Below are 26,940 nucleotides of genomic sequence, written 5' to 3' on the forward strand. Positions count from 1 at the left end.
CGATGGATTGGTAGAGGCGGACCAATTCCATGGCCTCCAACCTCTCCTGACCTCAACCCTCCTGACTTTCATTTATGGGGGCATTTGAAAGCTCTTGTCTACGCAACCCCGGTACCAAATGTAGAGACTCTTCGTGCTCGTATTGTGGACGGCTGTGATACAATACACCGTTCTCCTGGGCTGCATCAGCGCATCAGGGATTCCATGCGACGGAGGTTGGATGCATGTATCCTCGCTAACGGAGGACATTTTGAACTTTTCCTGTAACAAAGTGTTTGAAGTCACGCTGGTACGTTCTGTTGCTGTGTGTTTCCATTCCATGATTAATGTGATTTGAAGAGAAGTAATAAAATGAGCTCTAACATGGAAAGTAAGCGTTTCCGGACACATGTCCACATAACATATTTTCTTTCTTTGTGTGTGAGGAATGTTTCCCGAAAGTTTGGTCGTACCTTTTTGTAACACCCTGTATAGTGCGAGGCTACAGTGAAGATCTCTAGCTTTTCAAATAACTGTCTGCAGGATGATCTTGGATGAGCTCCAGCAATTATTCTGATTACACGCTTTTGTGCAATGAACACTCTTTTACTCAATGATGAGTTACCCCAGAATATGATGCTATACGAAAGCAGAGAATGAAAATAGACGTGGTAAGCTATTTTACTGAGATGCATATCGCCAAAATTTGCAATGACCCTAATAGCATAAGTAGCTGAACTCAGACGTTTCAGCAGATCTTCAGTGTGTTTTTTTCCAATTCAACCACTCATCAATGCATACACCTAGAAATTCTGAACATTCTACCTTAGCTACCGATTTCTGATCGAAGTGTATATTGATTAATGGTGTTATTCCATTTACTGTGTGGAACTGTATGTACTGTGTTTTGTCAAGGTTTAATGAGAGTCAATTTGCAGAGAACGACTTAATGATTTTCTGAAAAACATCTTTTATAATTTCACCAGTTAATTCTTGTCAGTTGGGTGTGATAGCTATACTTGTATCATCGGCAAAAAGTACCAGTTTGGCATCTTCGTGAATACAGAATGAATGGCAAGTCATTAATATATATTAAGAACAGCAGAGGACGTAAGACCGAACCTTGCGGCACGCCATTCTTGATTATTCCCGAATTTGAGAAATCATCAGTTTTTTGCTTATTTCAACTTTCTGCACTCTTCCAGTTAGGTATAATTTGAACCGTTTGAGCGCTGTCCCATTCATACCACAGTACTTGAGCTTATCTAGAAGTATTCCACGATTTACACAATCAAAAGCCTTTGAGATATCACAAAAAATCCCAACGGGTGACTTCCGGTTGCTCAGAGCATTTAATATTTCATTAGTGAAAGTATATATAGCATTTTTCGTTGAAAAACCTTGCTGGAACCCAAACTGACATTTTGTTAAAACTTTATTTTTACAAAGGGGTGAAGCTACTCTACAATACATTACTTTTTCAAGAATGACTAGTTCACGTTCGAAGTCACTCAGCTCTCCTGACACTGTGCCGTCACTGCTGCTCTATTGACAACACACTATCCCCGTCTCCTTTTATACTATCAGGGCCGCCCCTCGTGAAGTCGTGGCATCTACTGCTCAATTTCGTATTACGCAGGTATGTCCGGACGCTTCTGGCCAGATGGTGTAAACATAGGGTTAATGCACAGGTTCAAAGCGTTGTTCCATAAGTTTAATAAACACAACAGATACGTATAGCAGGGACTTTAGTCATCAATAAATATTCTCCTGCTCTACTTACAATAGTCTGCCAAAGCAAAGGTAACTTTTTGATTCTGTGAATGTAGGAATCACGTGGTCTTGAGACGGAAAACTCGTCGAGCCATGTTCGGAGCTCATTTTCATCGGGAAAGGAACTTACTTGAAGTTCTTGCGATAAAGAGTGGATCAAAAATGGCTCGAAGCACTATGGGACTTAACAACTGAGGTCATCAGTCCCCTACACTTAGAACTACTTAAACCTAACCAACCTAAGGACATCACACACACCCATGCCGGAGGCAGGATTCGAACCGGCGACCGTAGCAGCAGCGCGGCTCCGGACTGAAGCGCCAAGAACAGCTCGGCCACAGAGGCCGGCATAAAGAGTGGAAAAGGTGAAAATCTGAGGGCGCAGTATTAGGTGATTAAGGTGGGTGCGGATGGTCTTCCCAATCCTTCTCCTTTACAATGTTTTTTGTCAGTCAAGAAAAATAAAGTCGGGCTTTATGGTGGAGTAGCATCACTCCATGCAGTCTTCCTGGTGGTTGTTCTTCGACTGCTTCTACAAGACCTCTCAGTTGTTGACAGTAATTGTCAGCGAAACAATTCGTAGTACGCCATACGGTGGCTGCTTCACCAGATGCATAACAATATCTTTTGCATATACAAGCAGGTCTCTGTACAGGCAGTTGCTGCTTTGTTTCGGCTCAACCATTGCTTTCTTTTCCTTGTGTTAGCAATAAAGACATAATTTCTCGTCACCGGTAACGAAACAACATAGGAATGGTCGGTGTTGTTGACAAGACAATGAACAGAGATGTATATATGGCCAACCGGTGATTTTTGTGATTTTGGCTAAGAGCATGCGGTACTTATACACCCAATTTTTAAACCCTCCCCATTGCACGCAGATGTCGCACGATGGTGGAAGACCACATCTCACCACATCTGCCAGTTCTCGAGTACACTGACGTGGATCATTCTGCATTAATGCGTTTAAACGATCTTCATTAAACCACGAATGTCTTCCTGAACATGGAGAGACATTAATGTCAAAACGATCCTTCTTAAAACGAGAAAACCAATTTCTTGCCGTGCTCTGTCCAATGGCGTTATCCCTACACACGGTGGAAATGTTTCTGACTGCCTCCGCTGCTGTCACCCGTTACTGAGGCCAGAGAGAAGAATATGTCGGAAATGTTCCGATTTTTCCACTTAGCATCCATTTTCTAGCGTCCACAGCTTCGTCATTATTTCTAAAGGATAAAGTGGCAGTCGAGAAATAAACCGATAGCAACCAGAAAAAAACATGCAAATCGAAGACGCTACGAACTCGTGCACCAACCTGATACTTACTAACAATGTCAAAGTGAAAATAAACAAGCCTTGTACATCGTTAAATTTTATTATTGCAAGGAATAACCGCCGTGAATTAATGGATATACACTACTGGCCATTGAAATTGCTACAAGACGAAGATGGCATGCTACAGACGCGTAATTTAACCGACAGGAAGAAGATGCTGTGATATGCAAATGATTAGCTTTTCAGAGCATTCACACAAGGTTGCCGCCGGTGGCGACACCTACAACGTGCTGACATGAGGAAAGTTTCCAACTGATTTCTCATACACAAACAGCAGTTCACCGGCGTTGCCTGGTGAAATGGTGTTGTGATGCCTCGTGTAAGGAGGAGGAATGCGTACCATCACGTTTCCGACTTTGATAAAGGTCGGATTGTAGCCTATCGCGGTTGCGGTTTATCGTATCGTCGGTCGAGATCCAATGACTGTTAGCAGAATATGGAATCGGTGGGTTCAGGAGGGTAATACGGAACGCCGTGCTGGATCCCAACGGCCTCGTATCACTAGCAGTCGATATGACAGACATCTTATTCGCATGGCTGTAACGGATCGTACAGCCACGTCTCGATCCCTGAGTCAGCAGATAGGGACATTTGCAAGACAACAGCCATCTGCACGAACAGTTCGACGACGTTTGCCGCAGCATGGACCATCAGCTCGGAGACCATGGCTGCGGTTACCCTTGACGCTGCATCACAGACAGGAGCGCCTGCGATGGTGTACTCAATAAGGAACCTGGGTGCACGAATGGCGAAACGTCATTTTTTCGGATGAATCCAGGTTCTGTGTACAGCATCATGATGGTCGCATCCGTGTTCGGCGTCATCGCGGTGAACGCACATTGGAAGCATGTATTCGTCATCGCCATACTGGCGTATCACCCGGCGTGATGGTATGGGGTGCCACTGGTTACACGTCTCGGTCACCTCTTGTTCGCATTGACGGCACTTTGAACAGTGGTCGTTACATTTCAGATGTGTTACGACGCGTGGTTCTACCCTTCATTCGATCCCTGCGAAACCCTACATTTCAGCACGATAATGCACGACCGCATGTTGCAGGTCCTGTACGGGCCTTTCTGGATACAGAAAATGTTCGACTGCTGCCTTGGCCAGCACATTCTCCATCCCTCTCACCAATTGAAAACGCCTGGTCAATCGTGGCCGAGCAACTGGCTCGCCACAATACGCCAGTCACTACTCTTGAATTGTGGTATCGTGTTGAAGCTGCATGGGCAGCTGTACCTGTACACGCCATCCAAGCTCTGTTTGACTCAATGCCCAGGCGTATCAAGGTCGTTATTACGGCCAGAGGTGGTTGTTCTGGGTATTGATTTCTCAGGATCTATGCACCCAAATTGCGTGAAAACGTTATCATATGTCAGTTCTAGTATAATATATTTGTCCAATGAATACCAGTTTATCATCTGCATTTCTTCTTGGTGTAGCAAGTTTAATGGCCAGTAGTGTAGTATAGGATGACAGTGCAATTAAACACTTCCCAAACATAGGTAAACCTCAAGAACGACTGAAATCGCACGGTCCACATTAATTCTGAAGTGGGCATCGCAGATCGGTTACGGCAACATGCAGGATGGCGGAAGCGCTCATTTCGGCCCGTCTCCCCGCGTCTCCTCGCGTCGTGGCGAGGTCAGGTGAAACGCTGATGAAAGCCAGCCAGCGCGGCGCGGCGCGACCTTTCCGAAGCACAGCGCGGCTCAGCGCAGATAAAGCCGCGAGGAGGCGAGTCGAGCCTGGCGCGCTTTCCATTTTAGGTCTCGCTTCGCGTCCCCTGCCAAAGGCCACCTGTCCTGTCACGCCAGCCAAAGGGCGCCCATTTGCCTTGCCTTATAGTGTTGCAGGCGCCGTGACGACGGCGAAACCATCTGCCGAATCATCGAGCCGGTGCGTCGTCTCAGTACACGAGTCCGGGGCTTCTTCCTTCTCTCTCTGGTCGCTGGCCTCTCTGTTGGTGTGAGGCCGTCCACCCGCGCTTTCTAAAGGTGAACCGGAACTCCAGCCACAAAATTTAGGGTACTATTCGTTGATACTTCCTGACTATTTTCGTGTAAGGAACCCATTGTCTCCGTTGACTCCTCACAGAGCACTTACGCAATTATAATTATTTGGTTTAAACTCCAATCACCTATAATCCTACGAAATTAACAGTCACAACAAGGACAAAGATTATAATATGGAATCACCGAAACGTACGACACAACATAGGGTTTTTTATACTTCTACTTTTTCCTTACATCTGTCATTCCCAACTCGTGAGCGCAGGGCAGGCTGTTCTAGGACTTCGTCGTATTTCAGCCACATGTCCCAACAAGCTTGTAGTTGAGCAGAGGGAATCCTAGAACGAAATTTTCACTCTACAGCGGAGTGTGCGCTGATACGAGTATGAAACTTTCTGGCAGATTAAAACTGTGTGCCGGACCGAGTCCCGAACTCGGGACCTTTGCCTTTCGCGGCCTAGTGCTCTACCAACTGAGCTACCCAAGCACGACTCACATCCCGTCCTCACAGCTTAAATTGCGCCAGTAGCTCGTCTCCTACCTTCCAAACTTCACAGAAGCTCTCCTGCGAACCTTGCAGAACTAGCACTCCTGGAAGAGAGGATATTGCGGAGACATGGCGAGCACTTGCCCGCGAAAGGCAAAGGTCCCGAGTTCGAGTCTCGGTCCGGTACACAGTTTTAATCTGCCAGGAAGTTTCATATCAGCGTTCATTCCGCTGTAGAGTGAAAATTTCACTCTAGAAACATCCCCCAGGCATGGCTAAGCCATGTCTCCGCAGTATCCTATCTTTCAGGAGTCCTACTTCTGCAAGGTTCGCAGGAGAACTTCTGTGAAGTTTGGAAGGTAGGAGGCGATGTACTGGCGGAATTAAAGCTGTGAGGACGGGGTGTGAGTCGTGATTGGGTAGCTCAGTTGGTGGAGCACTTGCCCACGAAAGGCAAAGGTCCCGAATTCGAGTCTCGGTCCGGCACACAGTTTTAATCTGCCAGAAAGTTTCAGAGGGAATCCTAATTGCAAATCTTTAGCAGGTCATTGTCACTTACAGCATTCGCCCGGCGAACAAGGGATACCTCCCGAAATCCTTGCTGAGACTGGCGCACTGGTGGATTTTAAATGTCTTCATTTATTTCTGGGACAAATTAGTCCATTATCCCAGATAAAAATTAAAATGTTGTGTATGTATGTGCGAGACCGTTGTGGCCTCTCCGCGATGTTATTCAATCTCTACGTTGAGCAAACAGGAAAGGAATCAAAGAAAAATGTGTAGAAGGAATTGAAGTTAAGGGAAAAGAAATAAAAGTCTCGACATTCGCCAATGACATTGTATTTCTGTTACGGACAGCAGAGGATTTGCAAGTGCAGCTGATCGGAATGGACAGAGTCTTGAAAGGAGGATATAAGATGAACATCAACAAAAGCAAAAGAAGGGTAATGGAATCCAGTCAAATCAAATTAGGCGATGGTGCGGGAATTAGATCAGGAAATGGGACGTTAAAAGTGACACATTAATTTTGCTATCTGGGCAGCACTGTAATTCATTATGGCCGGTTCAGATGGATGTAGGTAGCAACAGTTATTCGGACATGAAAAGGATAGTACAGCGTGGAGAGCTGCACCAAATCAGTCTTCGAACTGAAGACCAAAACAACAGCAACAACGTGTATGTATGTATGAGTGTGCGTGTGTGTGTGTGTGTGTGTGTGTGTGTGTGTGTGTGTGTGTGTGTGTGTGGTCGAAAATGCAACAACCCTCAGGGGGGTACAGAAGTACAGTGACGTGCTTGCCATTGCTGCGAGACCATCTCAGCGCTGCAGTGGCACACTTCCATTGCATTCGTTGCCATCATACAGGAGGAATAGACTGGCCAACTTTTGATCAATAAACTTATCTATTCTGTTGTGCATCACTGTTGACGTACATCTAATACCGCCGACAAAACGAACTCGAGACGGAACCGAACAATACTAACAAGGGAAATTCCCCATCAAACATGGAAACAGGAAGAAGGTGTACTGAACTGTGAGAAAGGAAGCAAAATAGAAACAGTGAACTCTCCAAGCTCAAGGTGTGTTGGGGGAAGCTCAGCAGGCATGGCGTCGTGGTTGAGTCGTCATGGTGGTGGACTGCAAAGCCGGAGATCCGTCTTCGGAGCCCGTCCGAGCTCCACTCTTTATTTTTCTCACAAAATTATGAACTTTCAAAAAGGACATTGACGTGTCTCTTCTTCTGTTGTATTGTCAATTGTCGTACTAGACATTGGTTATAGAATATGAGTCAAGTGGCAAGAATATATTACCGTCGCAAGTAAATGTGATAAATAGTGAGAGCCGGTGAGATGCTACATAGATCTACTACAGAAATGAAAACAACAAATCAACGGATTTGAACTGCGTTACAGCAAAGGAACTCAAGAGATAAAACTACGAAAGCGGTACGCAAGAGTCATAAAATGTGATGCACGTTTAGAACAAATAGGAAGTACGTACGTCTGGAGGTCCCTCCCTTACAGCTTGGTGTTGCAAACGGACGTGACATCACGACACGGATACAAATTTGAATATAGCGAACAGACACGTCCATGACCGGATAGACAGTTCATAATTTTTTGGAAAAAAATAGGTATGACGGAGATTTGAACACGACGTCGTGGCTGTTCAACTTGCTCGATGTTGCATGTCTTGAGCTGGGACCATTTTCTGTTTCTATTTTGCTTCTTTTTTCACAGTTCAATACACCTTCTTTCAGTTTTCATGCTTGACCGGTGTCCAATTTCTGATGGGCTATCCACTTCTTACCACTAAGTCTGAGGGGGATGCAATGTAAGCACAAGCTCGAGGACAATGAGTGCATGGGCATTATTGTTGTCAACAAAAAGTATCATAAGTGAATTAAACAAGCTTGTTTCCAACCAAGACACACAGCCTATATCATCCTTGTTTTTACGTGCTAAACTCTGCTGAAAATGTAAAGAAAAAGAGGGATAAGAAATAAGGAAACAAGAAGAAGACACAAACAAGATCGCAAAAGGAAAATGGTAGTGAAGAAGGAAACAGACCGAAGAGGTAGAAAAAAAACTATTGCAAATGGCTCATCATGTTCATCAGATGCAGAGAGCTACAACGTTGAAGACATAGTAGAAGGTTGCGAAAGTAACTTTGATGAATGTGCTAAAGATGAATGTGTTAAGTGTGATGAAATCTATTACGAAACTAATAAAAAGGACAATTGGATTCGCTGCGTTTCCTTTTCACGATGGCCATATGAAAGCTGTTTAACATTTGGTAATAAGCGAAATTTCTGTGGAAACAGAAAGATAGGTTAATGCTTGAACAAAATCAACAACTCATTAGAAAGGCAGATGTCCAATCGAGATGTATAATAAACTAATAAAATTCTTTTCGACTAAAATACTTAATAGTATAATTCTGTATTCTGTAATAATATTCTGTATTTTCATTTTATCATATGTCTTCTAATACAAGTGACAATGTCTCAATTACATATTGTATTTAAGTTTATATAACACTATGTATGGACATGCTGCCCGAAGTCGGAAAAAGTTAAATTCATACAAATTGTTACGCTGAAGGGGCAAGTGATCCAACTCTAGCGGATTTACCAGACTAGCAACACTGCGTGAGATAACAGCAGAAATCAGTGTGGGATGTACGACGAACCTGTCAGTTAGGACAGTGCGCCGTTAATGGGCTATGGCATCTACATCTACATCTACATGATTACTCTGCAAATCACATTTAAGTGCTCGGCAGAGGGTTCATCGAACCACAATCATACTATCTCTCTACCATTCCACTCCCGAGCAACGCGCGGGACAAACGAACACCTAAACCTTTCTGTTCGAGCTCTGATTTCTCTTATTTTATTTTGATGATCATTCCTACCTATGTAGGATGGGCTCAACAAAATATTTTCGCATTCGGAAGAGAAAGTTGGTTACTGAAATTTCGTAAATAGATCTCGCCACGACGAAAAACGTCTTTGCTTTAATGACTTCAATCCCAACTCGCGTATCATATCTGCCACACTCTCTCCGCTATTTCGTGATAATACAAAACGAGCTGCCCTTTTTTGCACCCTTTCGATGTCCTCCGTCAATCCCACCTGCTAAGGATCCACACCGCGCAGCAATATTCTAACAGAGGACGAACGAGTGTAGTGTAAGCTGTCTATTTAGTGGACTTGTTGCATCTTCTAAGTGTCCTGCCAATGAAACGCAACCTTTGGCTCGCCTTCCCCACAATATTATCTATGTGGTATTTCCAACTGAAGTTGTTCGTAATTTTAACATCCAGGTACTTAGTTGAATTGACAGCCTTGAGCATTGTACTATTTATCGAGTAATCGAATTCCAACGGATTTCTTTTGGAACTCATGTGGATCACCTCACACTTTTCGTTATTTAGCGTCAACTGCCACCTGCCACACCATAGAGCAATCTTTTCTAAATCGCTTTGCGACTGATACTGGTCTTCGGATGACCTTACGAGACGGTAAATTACAGCATCATCTGCGAGCAACCTAAGAGGACTGCTCAGATTGTCACCCAGGTCATTTATATAGATCAGGAACAGAAGAGGTCCCAGGACGCGAATGCCTTTGCTAAGATCACGACATGGCCTGCAGCGCCTCGCCCCAGCACATGACTACATCGGTTGGATCCTAGACGACTAGAAAACCGTGGTCTATTCAGATGAGTTCAGATTTCAGCTGGTAAGAGCTGAGGGAAGGAATCGAGTGTGGCACAGACCCCACGAACCTATATCTACATCTACATCTACATGGATACTCTGCAAATCAAATTCAAGTGCCTGGCAGAGGATTCATCGAACCACCTTCACAATACTCTATTATTCCAATCTTGTATAGCACGCGGAAAGAATGGACATCTATATCTTTCCGTACTAGCTCTGATTTCCCTTGTTTTATCGTGGTGACCGTTCCTCCCTACGTAGGTCGGTGTCAACAAAATATTTTCGCATTTGGAGGAGAAAGTTGGTGATTAGAATTTCGTGAGACGATTCCGTCGCAACGAAAACCGCCTTTCTTTTAATGATGTCCAGCCCAAATCCTGTATCATTTCTGTGACAGTCTCTCCCATATTTAACAATAATACAAAACGTGCTGCCTTTCTTTGAACTTTTTCGATGTACTCCGTCAGTCCTGTCTCGTAAGGATCCCACACCGCGCAGCAATATTCTAAAAGAGGACGGACAAGCGTAGTGCAGGTAGTCTCCTTAGTAGGTCTTTTTAGCACTCATGTGGATAAACTCACACTTTTCGTTATTTAGGGTCAACTGCCACTTTTCGCTCCATTCAGATATCTTATTTAAATCGTTTTGCAGTTTGTTTTGATCTTCTGATGACTTTATCAGTCGTTAAACGACAGCATCATCTGCAAACAACTGAAGACGGCTGCTCATATTGTCTCCCAAATGGATCCACGTTGTCTACAAGGTACTGTGCAAACTGGTGGTGCCTCCATAAAGATGTGGGCTGTCTTTACGTGGAATGGACTGGGTTCTCTGGTCCAACTGAACCGATCATTGACTGGGAATGGTTATGTTCGGCTGCCTGGAGGTCATTCGCAGCCATTGATGCACTTCAGTTTCGAAACGAAGATGCAATTTTTATGGATGACAATGCGCCATGTCACTGGGCCACAACTCTGGTGTGTTGAAGAACAATGTAGATAATTCGAGCGAATGATTCGGCCACCCAGACCGCCCGACACGAATCCCATCTAACATTTATGAGACGTAATCGATAGGTCAGTTCGCACACAAAATCGTACATAGGTAAGACTTTCGCGATTATGGGCGGCTGGGTAGGCAGCATGGCTCCGTATTTCTGCAGAGGGGACTTCCAACGACTTGCTGAGTACGTGCCACGTCGAGCTGCTGCACTACGCTGGGAAAAAGGAGGTCCCATGACTTTTGTCACCTCAGTGCACTTCAGCCCCCATTTTATCATCGCTTCAGTGGCATCATGATGAGCGAGCATCTGGACTATCTGATTTACGCAGGACCTAAACAATTTCAGACTTTTTGACAGATTTGTAAGTACGAATTCTTTTTCGGAATCATTGAACGCTTATTGCGTAACTGTGTTTACCCTTTATTTGACATTTTTCAGTTTTTGTTAGCAAGATCTCGATTTCGTTGTCCATTCAGCAAGAGTATAGAGTATCAGTTTCGCAGTAGGAGAGAAAATGAAAATATCTTTCCCACGTTGGAGAGGAAAGGATAAAACGCATTAAGAGGAAAGGAGACTCCTCAAGAGCTCACGTAATGCAGTTACGGCTCCATCTGTTACCCAGGTGCATAATATTGTTGACAGGAAGAGTCAAGATTAATCCATTATCATTGGAAATACCGGATGATCAAAAAGGCAGTATAAATTTGAAAACTGAATAAATCACGGAGTAATGTAGATAGAGAGGTACAAATTGACACACATGCTTGGAATGACATGGGGTTTTATTAGAACCAAAAAAAGACAAATGTTCAAAAATGTCCGACACATGGCGCTTCGTCTGATCAGAATAGCAATAATTAGCATGACAAAGTAAGACAAAGCAAAGATGATGTTCTTTACAGGAAATGCTCAATATGTCCACCATCATTCCTCAACAATAGCTGTAGTCGAGGAATAATGCTGTGAACAGCACTGTAAAGCATGTCCGGAGTTATGGCGAGGCATTGGCGTTAGATGTTGTCTTTCAGCATCCCTAGAAATGTCGGTGGATCACGATAGACTTGCGATTTCAGGTTACCCCAAAACCATTAATCTCACGGACTGAGGTCTGGGGACCTGGGAGGCCAAGCATGACGAAAGTGGCGCCCGAGCACACGATCATCGCCAAACGATGCGCGCAAGAGATCTTTCACGCGTCTAGCAATTTGGGGTGGTTTTTTTTCTAATAAAACCCCATGTCATTCCAAGCATGTGTGTCAATTTTTACCTCTCTATCTACATTATTCCGTTGTTTATTAAGTTTTCAAATTTATACTGACATTTTGATCACCCGGTAGTTAACACTATCTTCCCCCTTGTCGACACCAGCCTTTTGATACGTTTGTTGACTTTTAGCTTCGTTGAATGAAAATTTTCTTAAAATGCTTCTCTAGTACCCACAGTTTCAGTCTTGTGTAATCGTGCTCTCTGGATTATCAGATCTCTTCAAGCCTTTTTCTCAAGTTCTTCAACAACAGGTTAAATAACGCGATACATTGCAAACCTACCTAACACTCCGATGAAAACAATATCAGCTTGTTCCATAAAATTTCGGGCGAACTGCCAGATGTCTGCAACTTGCTGCCACAAAATTTCGACGCAGAGTCTTCTGGTCATCTTCCGGTGAATACTGACAGGAAAGGCACTGAGCTCGCGCACTTAAGACCCCGCCGGCACATGCGTGATGTGTCCAGTTCGCGTTGCACATGCGCTGTTTGTGTGCAAGTCTGTGCGCTGCGTCGCGCGTCCTCCGCGGTGAAACCTGGCTTCATCGATATCAGATCGATTGTTTTACTGTTGTTTTTGAAATAGGTGACGCGAGTGCACGCTCCTCAAAATCTTCCAGCTTGGCGGTGCGTTGATGACACTTCAATAGTTTGGCCTCATTGTTTGGACAGTCTCCGAGAGTATATCCAACATCTGAAATAGCCGCGCGGGGTAGCCGCGCGATCTGAGGAGCGTTCTCACTGTTCGCGTGGCTGTCCCCGTCGGGGGCTCGAGTCCTTCCTCGGGCACGGGTGTGTGTGTTGCCCCTAGCGTAACTTAGTTAGATAAAGTAGCGTGTAAGCCTAGGGCCCGATGACCTCAGCAGTGTGCTCCCATAGAACTTACCACAAATTTCCAAGAACATCTGAAATCCGTACACGAAAACATGAAATATATTGTGAAGATGGAGAAAAATAATTACTTACCGTTTTTAGGCCTCTTGGTGCGACGAAGAGCGATGGCACACCACTCATACAGACTTGTATCTGCAAGCTACTAGTTGCCACCATCCGGCACAAACGACAGGGACTGATTACCTTGTACTTTGGTCCTTTTATACCCCAAACCAACCAACCACAAACGACGTACCTTTTCAAGGACCTTAACCCACTGACCTCATACCGTCTCGGATGCCGATAATCTGCAGACGGAACTGGACCACATGCCAACTGTTTTCTAGAAAAATGGATATTCGCCCCGGCAAAAACAAAGAGTGCTACAGTCGTACAAACGACAAGAAGAAAAAGGGGATGAGACCTCCAAAACGACTGCTTATTTACCACATACGGAAATATTCAGCCAAAACAGGCAGAATATCAAGAAGACATAAAGTTAAAGCTATTTTTTGTCCTCCTACTAAAATCACGGCGCTATTGGGATCTGTTAAAAACGACCTAGAGCTGCGCAAGGCAGATGTTTGCAGAATCCGTGAGATTGCGGCATATCTTACATACGAAAAATGACGCCCACAGTGCAGGAACGCATCGAAGAACATCAGCGGCATTCTAATCTCCTCCAACCCAACAAGTCCGCTATAGCTGAATGCCGAACTTTTTGAATTCCATCATCAATGAATCAGTGGAAATACGACTGTCTGAGTCCCTTACTAATCGAGACGGCGGTTTCCAGTTAAATTCTGCTCGTAATCCGGGCATAGAAAAACTTCGTGCTCTGCGTATACGGCGTCGTTTGCCATGCTTAGACAATCGATCTGATATCGATGAAGCCAGGTTTCACCACCTGAAGATGAAGATGACCAGAAGACTCTGCGCCGAAATATCATGGCAGCGAATTGTAGACATCTGGCTGTTCGCCCGACAGTTTCCGGAACAATTTGTACGCCGGGGAAGTTTTAAAGCTCACGATCTTTGCTTTTCAGATTTTCTACTTTTATTACTTCCACAAAGTTTTTATGTAAATAGCCATATCATGAAAAGTACACTTTCCCATTCTTCTCAGGTTTTAGTACATGTTGTTGTACCTTAAGTCCGCCTCCGTAACTGAATGGTCGGCGTAGATGGCTGCTATGAGGAGACCCGGGTTCGATCCTCAGTACTGCGAAGGCTTTTTTACTTTTTTATTTTATTTTATTTACACGTCAAGTTCCGTAGGACCAAATGGAGGAGCAAATATCCAGGGTCATGGCACGTGTCAGTACATGAAATTACAACAGAAAAGTAGTAGCAGATAAAAATAAAATGTTTATGAACCTGTACAATGTCAATCCATAAGTTTAAGTAAACGCAATCAACAATACGACAAGAATCAACTTAATTTTTCAAGGATCTCCTCGACAAAATAGAAAGAGTGACCTATGAGGAAACTCTTCAGTTTCGATTTTAAAGCGCGTGGATCACTGCTAAGATTTTTGAATTCGAGTGGTAGCTTACTGAAAAGCGGATGCTTCAGTATACTGCCCACCTTTCTGCACAATAGTTAAGGAAGTCGGATCCAAATGCAGTTTTGATTTCTACTGAGTATTAACTAAATGAAAGCTGCTTATTCTTGGGAATAAGCTAATATTGCTAACTTGAAATGACAGTAAGGTATATATATATTGAGAGGCCAATGTTAAAATACTCAGACTCGTGAACAGGGATCGACAAGATTTTCGCGAACTTACACCACTTATCGCCCGAACCGCCCGATTCTGAGCCAAAAATAACCTTTTAGAATAGAAAGAATTACCCCAAAATATAATACCATACGACATAAGCGAATGAAAATAAGCAAAGTAGACTAATGTTCGTGTCGAACGATCACTCACTTCAGATCCGTTCGAATAGTAAAAATGGCAGCATTAAGTCTTTGAACAAGACCCTGACCTCGGCTTTCCACAGCAGTTTACTATCTATCTGAACACCTATAAATTTTAACTGTACAGTTTAACTAATCATATGCACATTCTGCGAAATTAAAACGTCAGGTTTTGTTGAATCGCGTGTTATAAATTGTAAAAACTGAGTCTTACTGTGATTTAGCGTTAGTTTATTTTCTACAAACCTTGAACTAATGAACTGCACTATTTGAAACCGAGCCAGATTTGCACAGAACGCCCACTACTACCAAGCTAGTGTTATAGGCAAACAGAAATATTTTAGAGTTACCCGTAATACTAGAGGGCATATCATTTACATAAGTAAGGAACAGGAGTGGCCCCAACACTGATCCCTGGGACACCCCCCCCCCATTCCCCACTTGACTGCACCCCACTCAGACCCCACATCACAGCCATTCTCAACATTGTGAATAATGACCTTTTGTTGTCTGTTGCTAAAGTAATAGGTGAACCAAAAAAATGGCTCTGAGCACTATGGGACTTAACATATGAGGTCATCAGTCCCCTAGAACTTAGAACTACTTAAACCTAACTAACATAAGGACATCACACACATCCATGCCCGAGGCAGGATTCGAACCTGCGACGGTAGCGGCCGCTCTGTTCCTGACTGAAGCGCCTAGAACCGCTCGGCCACACCGGCCGGCTAGGTGAACCAACTTGAGCTACTCCCCGTATTCCGTAATGGACCAACTTCTGGAGAAATATTTTGTGATCAACACAAACACCTTAGTTAAATCAAAAAATATGCTTAGCGTGCTAAACGTTTTGTTTAACCCATCCAGTACGTCACAGAGAAAAGAGAATATAGCATTTTCAGTTGTTAAACGACTTCTAAAGCTGAACTGTGCATTTGATAGCAAATCGTGTGATATAAAATGATCAATTATCCTTACATACACAGCCTTTTCACCGGCCGCAGTGGCCGAGCGGTTCTAGACGTCTCAGTCTGGAACCGCGCGACTGCTACGGTCGCAGGTTCGAATCCTGCCTCGGGCATGGGTGTGTTTGATGTCATTAGGTTAGTTAGGTTTATGTAGATCTAAGTTCTAGCGGACTGATGACCTCAGATGTTAAGTCCCATAGTGCTCAGAGCCATATGAACCATTTTGAACAGCCTTTTCAATAACCTTCGTAAACACTGATGGCATAGATATAGGTCTAAAATTGTCTACATTATCCCTTTCTCCCTTTTTATAAAGCAGCTTTACTACTGAGTACTTTAATCATTCAGGAAACTGACCATTCCTAAAGGAAAAATTCCAAATATGGCTAAATACAGCGTAACAGGTGCAGCACAGTCCTTTAATATTCTGCTAGGCACTCCAACATATCGATGAGTGTCCTTAGTCTTCAGTGATTTAATTATTGACTCAATCTCCCACAGAGGAGTATTTAAGACATCAATCTCGGAAAGGCATTCGCCAAGAAAGGTTGAAGACCGGTACTGGGTGCACTCTGCCTCGTGTAGCGAACTGTGGAGCTAATTGCGCGATCAGTAGCCGCTCCATGGTCTGGAAAGTCTGCAAAGCGACCGGGAGAGCGGTGTGCCGACCACATGCTCCTCCATACCGCATCCGAAGCCTATGAGAAAGACAGGCCGCGGCGCGTACCTCACGAAGATAAGCCGAGCTCGCTCGTTCGTTTAGCTCAGCAGAAAAACTGCGTCTCTACACCCGTCAACTCGTAACTGGATGTGTAGGTACAAACGAGAATTGCATATTCTACTGCAATCCACTATTATGGAATCCTACTGTTATTAGTCCTATATTGATAGAAAGTGCATAGGCTTACTTTTATTTATTTAATCGTATGGCTAGGGCCCCCCGTCTGGTAGGCCGTTCGCCGGGTGCCGGTCTTTCAATTTGACGCCACTTCGGTGACCTGCAGTCGATGAGGATGATAGGATGATGATGAGGACAGCACAACACCCAGTCCCTGGGCGGAGAAAATTCCCCGGCCCAGCCGGGAATCGAACCCAGGCCCAGAAGATTGACCATCCATCACGATGACCATTCAGCTACCGGGGGCGGACATAGGCCTAATAATAATTTGCTACGGCTGCACTGGGTTACAAAAAAATTAAAATCATATGAAAATGATTACCAGTTGTATAAGGCACCACATCTTGTGTGAAATGAGGACTGTTACGCAGAAGGGACTAAATGCTATAAACAAGCCGCAATACCATTTATGTTGAGAATTGATCATAAATTTTGTTGTACGACTAGTAATCAGTAAGACTTCATAAAACCCGGTTCCAGTAGAAGATGCAGTTCTCTTTAGTACATACTTGTCCAGCTGCGAATTAACAGGTTTAGAAACGCATTTTGGCTGCTGAGCCGAGCGAGCGAGCGGACTCAGGTCTGCGTTCGTTGCGTACGCGCCGCGGCCTGTCTTTCTCGTGGGCCTCGCACCGCATTCGTGTGACGCCGCTAGCCAGACGATGACAGGGCGGCCGGTAGACATTCATGGCCTAGCGAGGAGTTCGTTTTTTAAATTCCGTCTTACGTTGTTGAAGCCACTGATTTGGCCTACGCTCATTATTAAAGTGTTCTACACTTACATTGCATGACTACTCCGCAGCCGGCCCGGGTGGCCGAGCGGTTTTAGGCGCTACAGTCTGGAACCGCGCGACCACTACGCTCGCAGGTTCGAATCCTGCCTAGGGCATGGATGTGTGTGATGTCCTTAGGTTAGTTAGCTTTAAGTAGTTCTAAGTTCTAGGGGACTGATGACCTCAGCAGTTAACTCCCATAGTGCTCGGAGCCATTTGAACCATTTTTGAACATATTTTCCCATTCAGAGGCGAAAGATGGTGATTGAAGTTTCTTGAAAAGACCTCGTCGTAACGAAAAACGTACTTTTTTTAACGACTGCCGCCCCAAATCACCTATCATGTCCGTGACGCAGTCTCCCTGTTCCGCGATAGTACGAAACCAGCTGCCCTTCTTTACCTTTTTCTATGTCGTCCATCAGTTTTAAGTGGTAAGGATCCCATATTGCACAGTAACACACTTGCAGAGAGCGGAAAATATTAGTATAGTCTAGGCAGCCTCTGTAGTAGACCTGTCATATCTTTTAAGCGTTCCGCCAATAAAACGCAATCTTTGGTGTGTCTTTCCTTCTACATTATCTGTTGATCGTTCCATTTTAAGTTGTTCGTAATTGAAATCCCGAAGCATTTATCTGAATTAACAGGCTTTAGATGTTTGTGATTTATGGTGTAAGCGAAATTTAACGGATTCTCTTTAGTACTCACGTAGATGACCTCACCCCGTCGTCAGGCCACGAGTGGCCTACCGGGACCATCCGACCGCCGTGTCATCCTCAGAGAAGGATGCGGATAGGAGGGGCGTGGGGTCAGCACACCGCTCTCCCGGTCGTTATGATGGTATTCTTGACCGAAACCGCTACTATTCGGTCGAGTAGCTCCTCAATTGGCATCACGAGGCTGAGTGTACCCCGAAAAATGGGAACAACGCATGGCGGTTGGATGGTCACCCACCCAAGTGGCGGCCACGCCCAACAGCGCTTAACTTCGGTGATCACACGGGAACCGGTGTAACCACTGCGGCAAGGCCGTTGCCTGTAGATGATCCCACACTTTTCCTTACTTAGGGCCAACTGCCACTTTTCGCACCATGCAGATATCGAGTCAAAGTCAATTTTCAATTTATTTCAATCACGTAATGACTTTACTGGACGGTAAATAACAGTCTCACCTGCAAACAATCTGAGAAGTCTGCTCAGATGGTCTCCTAAATCACTTATATAGATCAGGAACGGCAGAGGGCTTATAACACTACCTTGGGGAACGCCAGATATTACTTCTTTCTTACTCGATGACTTTCCGTCAGTTACTGCGACCAGTGATTTTTCAGACAGGAAATCACGAATCCAGAAGCAGAACTGAGACGATACTCTACAGGCACGCAATCTCATTAGAAGTCGCTTCTGAAAATCTAAAAATATGGCATTAGTTTGGGACCACCAGTCGACAGTCGTCATTAGTTCGTGAAAATAAAGAGCTAGCTGTGTTGACAAGAACGATATTGGCTGAATCCGTGCTAACTATGTATCAATAGGTCGTTCTTCTCGAGGCAATTCATAATGTTCGAACAGAGTATATGTTCCAAAATTCTACTGCAACTCGACATCAGTGATATGGCTCTGCAATTCATCGGATTACTCCTGTTTCCTTTCTTGAATACTTTGCAAATTTCCAGTTTGTGAGTGTGGATCTTGCGTCGAGCGAGAGGTTCTATATCACAGCTAAATATAGAGCCATTGTATCAGTGTACTCTGAAAGAAATCTGATTGCCTTCATTAAATGATTTAAACTGCTTCGCTACACCAAGAATGTCTAATTTTAAGTTTCTCATGTTGGGAGCTGTTCTTGATTCGAATTCTGGAATATTAACTTTGTCTTCTTTGGTGAAGGTATTTCGGAAAGCTGTCTTTAGTAACTCCGCTTTATTGGGACTGTCATCGGTAATATTACCATTGGTATTGTGTAGTGAAGTTATTGGTTGAATCTTGCCGCTGGGATACTTTGAGTACTTTGGGAGCAGAGTCCTTGCTATGTTTAGAGCTTCAGTATCCTTTGTTCTTCCTTCCATGAATAACCATAAGCTCAGGAATGTTTACCTGATTTCTTTACCTTTTCTGAACGTAAACTAATCTTCGTTCATCACCGTTCCAATTATATACCTTACAGTTTTCTGTATATTTTTCAAGTAAGGAATTTACGTTACAAGAAGATATCAGATTAATCTTGCGAAAATTTTCGGGTAGATGTGTTCTTGTGATGAACATTCTTTTTCCAAAAAAATGGCTCTGAGCACTATGGGACTTAACATCTGAGGTCATCAGTCGCCTAGAACTTAGGTCTACTTAAAACTAACTAACCTAAGGACATCACACACATGCATGCCCGAGGCAGGATTCGAACCTGCGACCGTAGCGGTCGCGCGGTTCCAGACTGAAGCGCCTAGAACCGCTCGGCCACTCGGGCCGGCATTCTTTTTCCAAAATACGATTGTGTGTATGGTTTCATAATCTTTGGAAGCCACATCAAATATCTTTCCTTAAGGTCATGCCATTCAATGCTCCGTTAAGCCGCTACTCGTTACTCAGAATACCTATAGAATGGAATGACCTTGTAATAGATTCCGGCTATGAGAAGCGCTGGAAAGAGACGGAACTTTTATTGAACGTTTCAGGAACTTTCAAAGTTGCGCAAACACGTTTGGCACACTACGTACAGACAATGAATATACAACCACAAGAAAATACTGTACCGAGGTAAGAAAGTAAAATGTATTCATCAGTGTGGTAAAGAAGATTCATTGCTCCTGCCGACAACTTGGGGGGACACCCCAAGATCTTAAAAGCGCGAACACACTAATAAGCAGCCTGTTAACTACTAATGTTACTACGACTACTGTTAAGACTATTTCTCGTCTTATTGCCGGTACTAATGCTACTAATACTACTATTGTTATGACTATCATAAACTGCAAAAACTACTGTTATGTCTTCAAATGTCCGCAGAAGAGGAGAATCGCAACATCACTCTGCACTGACGCAAGATCCGCCGTATGCTCTCCGAAAGAGAGGCATATTTCTGTGTCAGTTTAACCATCTGTGGCTCACCTGAACCCAACGGCATAATGTGGCTATCTGGAGGTGTCAAGAATGGTTCATTTCGTCAACAAGCGGCTCTTTTGTCTTCACTGATGAGATAATCGCTCATTATAACAAATAACACAACGTCTGAGACCAAATACAGTACCACTAAGTTACTCTACCCCATGCCATGTGCATGCTGATGTGCAGCGTGTTTACATACAGTACATGGAAATTTCTTCTCTTTACCAGTTGGTCATTTCGTAGACTGAAACAGCCAAAGAAATTTATCCACCTGCCTAATATTGTGTAGGGCCTCCGCGAGCACGCCTCCGCAACACGACGTGGCACGGACTCGACTGATGTCTGAAGTAGTGGTGGAGAGAATGGACACCATGAATCATGCATGGCTGTCTATAAATCCATAAGAGTACGATGGGATGGACATCTCTTCTGATCAGCACGTTGCAAGGCATCCCAGATATGCTCAATAATGTTAATGTATGGGGAGTTTGGTGGGCATCGGAAGTGTTTAAACTCAGAAAAGTGTTCCTGGAGCCACTCTGTAGCGATTCTGGACGTGTGGGTTGTCGCATTGTCCTGCTGGAATTGACCAAGTCCGTCGGAATGCACAATGGACATGACTGGATGCAGGTGATCGGACAGGATGCTCACGTGGCAGAGTCCTATCTAGCCGTATCAGGGGTCTTATATCACTCCAACTGCACACGCCACACACCATTACAGAGCCTCCACCAGCGTGAACAGTCCCCTGCTGACATGCAGGGTCCATGGAGTCACGAGGTTGTCTCCATACCCGTACCCGTCCATCCGCTCGATACAATTTTAAACGAGACTCGTCCGACCAGGCAACATATTTGCACTCATCAACAGGCCAATGTCGGTGCTGACTTGCACAGTCGAGGCGTATAGCTTTGTGTCGAGCAGGTACACGAGTAGGTCTTCGGCTCCAAAAGCCCATACCGATGATGTTTCGTTGAATGGTTCGCACGCTGACACATGTTAATGGTCCAGCATTGAAATCTGCGTATCTGTGTATCTGAATATGTGTGCCTATAATAGTTTCTTTGGCACTTCAGTGTAGTATCTGAAGTGTAATGGATGCCATTGCATCAGTGAGACATACCTATCTCCAGACCATAGCCTTTACGGGGTGATTAGGTTGGCACGGGTGTCTGCACAGCCAGTGCGAGGTGATTGGATTGGCGCGGATGTTTGCACAGCCAGTGCTACATCTCTATTTCGATATCTGAGAAACCTTAAAATGAGCAGCGCAGCTTTGTAGCGTTATTCAGAGATGTGCTGAGGCAGGATCCCCTCGCTGGGGTCTGTGTGGTATTTACTAAGCCTGTCCCGTTAATGAAACGAATCTACTATATCTGATGTGGTACTGCACTTTCTTAAGATTTTGATTCGAATGGAGCAAATGGAAAGCATTCATGCTGTAGAATGTCGCGAATGCTCCAGCTCTCTGAATGACTCTCAAGCTATACAGTGCATGTTAAGAGCATTTAAAATAAGAACTTCTGCCTTCAATGGCTGGGAAAGAGGTCTCATTCCTCTCGGTGCTAGAATCAACCGACGTGGGAAAAGTAAGTGTGCACTGAAAGTCCACAGGCTCAAGTGCTTCCCCTTTTATGTTATTTCATCGCTGTTAAAGTTGGGTCATATGTCACTGCGAAGAAGGGCAGCAAAGAGTCAGATATTCGAGTGTTTTCTACCTCTTCCTAGCCCCTCAGGCGAATTACGAATGGTTAATAATCCAATGAAGATTATTATCTTCTCCTCCGACAGATCCCTCGAACGTGTAATACCTGTGTCATAGATATTACAGTGTACCACATTTTAACTGAGTGTTTTATATTTAGGCATGAGGACAGAGGCTAGTGTAAAAGCAGATGTGCTCTATATTTAGCAGACGAAGAGTCTGATGTATTGCGAATTTTAAAATTCTGTCAAACGTCGTCCTCCCCAAAATTACTAGGGAAGTGGTTCCAATGGGCAGTCAAAGTGGCTGGCTCATTCAGGTTATTTGTACGCCATTAGATGGCCACACATTCTACTGTAGCGCATACTTCGTTATTAAATGTAGATTTTACTAGCCATGGCAATATTTACAAATTTTGTACTATGACGGATAATTTTATATTGTGGACGAGTGGGACGAGATAACATTAAGATAGGAGAATATAAGTGCGCTTTAACTGATAACAGCTCTCGTCTCGAGCAGTTTAGTGATGGTGCCAACAACCTTCACACACACACACACACACACACACACACACACACACACACTCACACACAGTGCTACAGGGTGCTTGTAATAACTACCATTATTTGTCTGGCTTCCAGTGAGACCCTTGTGTAGTCTCACAGAACGAAGTGGAGTATGTGATAAAGAGCGCTGTTACGACAGTGTCCGGGTTGTTGTCCAGGAAGTGGAGGAGAAACGACCCCGGAAGCGTTTGCAGACGTGAGCGGAAAACCTCCGCCTGTGCCAACTCCAGCGTGTCTCGCCTTGCCGCATTATGGTTCATATGTAGTCTACGTTTTATAGCCTCTGGGCCGACAGTGGGCCCTCATTTATCCTCTTCGTCGAATGAAATGAAAGACTTTTCATCTTCCGGATTTGCTAGACAAAGTAATGAAGAAGGGATGACGTGTAGTTCATGATTACCAAAAAGTATGTCACTCCTCTGGGCTGAAGCCGTGTCATGGAGCAAGGGCACCATGTTATGATACTTACTAATCGTAGTAATGTATACTCAGAGGTCCTGTTGCTGGCACTGCTTTTTATCCTCTCCTTTCAACAATCAACTATAGGCTTAATACCCGCTCATTATGTTTGCTCAATTAAATAGGCACGTCTAAGAGTGAATTAATCATCAATGCCTCTGTCTTATCAGCAAAACGTCTTGTTGACGTTTTTGGGCAAGTGCACGGATCATTTCTTAATTGATTTGCACTCCAGGCTGCCCCTAAACACAAACATTCTCTTAAGCATGTACTATGACACTATAAATGATCTTCTGTTTCGACCAACGTATAAAATCCAATCTGTCCACCTTTAGATTACCTCGTAGACATGATTTAGATCATTATGACGAATCTTCGTCTGTAAACTGCCAGCTAACTACTTGCAGAGATCCGAGAAAGATAAGACGTCAGCGTGCACAAAGTAAGATCACCCTTCAATTCAGGTAGATGGACAATCAATTGATGTTTGATTTAACAATGGCGAATGGTTCTTTCTCTCTCATTTTAATGTTACTATGCCATTCATGTGGCTTAAATTGGTGTCTGGTAACCATAAATCCCTGTTAGCTATACCAGCACCATCCTGCTGTCCCAGTATTAAACAGTATTATACACGTAGCGTGAATGTAGACTATAGAACTGACAACTACAGAAATTCCATAAAGTTTAGTGGATGCAGCGTCGCGAACACTACTTCCTCTATCGACATTTCAGCCACAGTCTTCCGGGCATGCTCGGAGTGAGTCAAAGGCTGGTGACTTTAAGTTACAATACATTGCAGTACATGGCACACCCATCCACATGGACCTGCACTTGCTTGCGGGTATTTGTTTTGGAAAGAGATTTTCATAGCCCCACTTTGTTTTTATTTTACTTGTTTATTCTTAATGCTGTTACGTCTCGTTTAGGGGTCGCAGCCCCATTACGAAGCGCTCATGTGTGTTGAGATTTCTGACTGACAACATCACCGGCTAACATTCATTGAGGCAACGATTCCAGATCAGTTAAATTTCGAACTTGCAACGCATAAAGCCTGTTTCTTCTTTTAATATTCTGGCCGTATACCTTTCAGCTATCTTTAGAGTTAATCGACGAACTCAAGCTACAGCATTCCGTCCTTTTAAACCCGCGGACCGCGCCACTGCGCATGCTGCCACAGATATACAAGGACCAGAGGCGATCGACGGCAAATAAGTATACATAAATTGTATCTGTGGCCACATGGTCGGTCCATGCTGAGATACACTACTGACCATTAAAATTGCTAGACCAAGAAGAAATGCAGACGATAAACGGGTATGACTGACATGTGATTACATTTTCACGCAATTTGGGTGCATAGATCCTGAGAAATCAGTACCCAGAACAACCACCTTTAGCCGTAATAACTGCCCATGCAGCTTCAACATGATACCACAGTTCATCAAGAGTAGTGACTGGCGTATTGTGACGAACCAGTTGCTCGGCCACCATTGACCATTGTCAGTTGGTGAGAGACCTGGAGAATGTGCTGGCCAGGGCAGCAGTCGAACATTTTCTCTATCTAGAAAGGCCCGTACAGGACCTGCAACATGCGGTTGTGCATTATCCTGCTGAAATATAGGGTTTCGCAGGGATCGAATGAAGGGTAGAGCCACTGGTAATAAAACATCTGAAGTGTAACGTCCACTGTTCAAAGTGCCGTCAATGTGAACAAGGGATGACCGAAATGTGTAACCAATGGCACCCCATACCATCACGACGGGTGATAAGCCAGTATGGCGATGACGAATACACGCTCCCAATGTGCGTTCACCGCGATGTCGCCATACACCGATGCAACCATCATGATGCTGTAAACAGAACCTGGAATTATCCGAAAAAATGACGTTTTGCCATTCGTGCACCCCGGTTCGTCGTTGAGTGCACCATCGCAGGCGCGCCTGTCTGTGATGCAGCGTCAAGGGTAACCGCAGCCATGGTCTCCGAGCTGATAGTCCATGCTGCTGCAAACGTCGTCGAATTGTTTGTGCAGATGGTTGTTGTCTTGCAAATGTCCCCATCTGTTGACTCAGGGATCGAGACGTGGCTGCACGACCTGTTACAGCCATGCGGACAAGGTGTCTGTCATCTCGACAGCTAGTGATATGAGGCCGTTGGGATCCAGCATGGCGTTCCGTATTACCCTCATGAACCCAGCGATTCCATATACTAACAGTCATTGGATCTCGACCAACACGAGCAGCAATGTCGCGATACGATAAACCGCAATCGCGATAGACTACAATCCGACCTTTATCAGAGTCGGAAACGTGATGGCACACATTTCTCCTCCTTACATGAGGCATCACAACAACATTTGTCTCCATTGATCTCGATGTAGTCGATGTTGTAGACCAGAAGCTGTATTTCATCCTTCCTTCAATTTCCGCACATCATCCGAGTACTGACCGTCGAGTATCTTTGAAGATTTCCGGTTCGTCTTGAATACTGCTAGGAGAGAAGGCTCCTCGTTTAACGAGTCCTTGCTCAGTTTGCGTGACAGACTAACACGTGAACTGGTTGATATGCCCACAGGGGAAGTAGCACGACGTCTTAATTAATGTGACCTCGATGGCCAGGCCACTTTTCCGTTCTATCGCTCCATCATTTACACGCAAGCTGTTATCAAATGTTTCCTCCCATCATTTTGGAAATCCATTCTCCTTCTAATATTTATTTATTTGCTATTTTCTGTTAGTCTGTTATCTACATACAAGAACACATGAATTGGCATGAATAGAGCACATATTTTAACATAATTTCAAATTACTTAAAATATCTACATAAAATAAAAATATTGTGAAGAAGAAAGAGTCTACATACTCCATATGACCATCTGGCGCACAGATATATGTCCATCCAGAATCCAGGAGGCACATATGACTGGTCTGCTACACTATGCTGCACTGCCAGATCACAAATTTCGTAATTTATATTTCTGGACAACACTACTGTACAAAACTACACTACACACCACTACACTGCACTATTGCACTTGGTATCATAACCTAGTTCGAATTCTTAGTTGTCTGGATAGTTAGCCCTAGCCGCGCTGAGGTAAAACTCAGGGTTCAACCGCAACTGTGTGTGAAATCCTACGGGACTTAACTACTAAGGTCATCCGTCCCTAAGCTTACACACTACTTAACCTAAATCATCCTAAGGACAACACACACACACAGCCATGCCCGAGGGAGGACTCGAACCTCCGCCGGGACCAGCCGCACAGCGCACGACTGCAGCGCCTTAGACGGCTCGGCTAAACCTCAGGATTCACGGAGGCTGTGCTGCTGTGTCACCCAAGGTGTAAAGATTGGGAGATGGCTGTCAGGATCTCAGGGAATCCTTCCACATCCACCCCGAGGCTCTTCTCCTGACTGCTTCTGGAAGGTTGTTGTAAGTGAATGCTCTTCTTTAGTGCGTCTCGTTGTTATGATATAAGGCCTCTTCTTCGCTGTCTCTCAGCCATGTAGGCTTGCAGTTCATAAGCTGATATTTTAGCTGTCATCAAATTCAGCTTATGCCCCAGTTCCTCATTCCTTATTA

The sequence above is a fragment of the Schistocerca serialis genome, chromosome 1 (genome assembly GCF_023864345.2).
Source record: "Schistocerca serialis cubense isolate TAMUIC-IGC-003099 chromosome 1, iqSchSeri2.2, whole genome shotgun sequence".
Classification (NCBI taxonomy): domain Eukaryota; kingdom Metazoa; phylum Arthropoda; class Insecta; order Orthoptera; family Acrididae; genus Schistocerca; species Schistocerca serialis.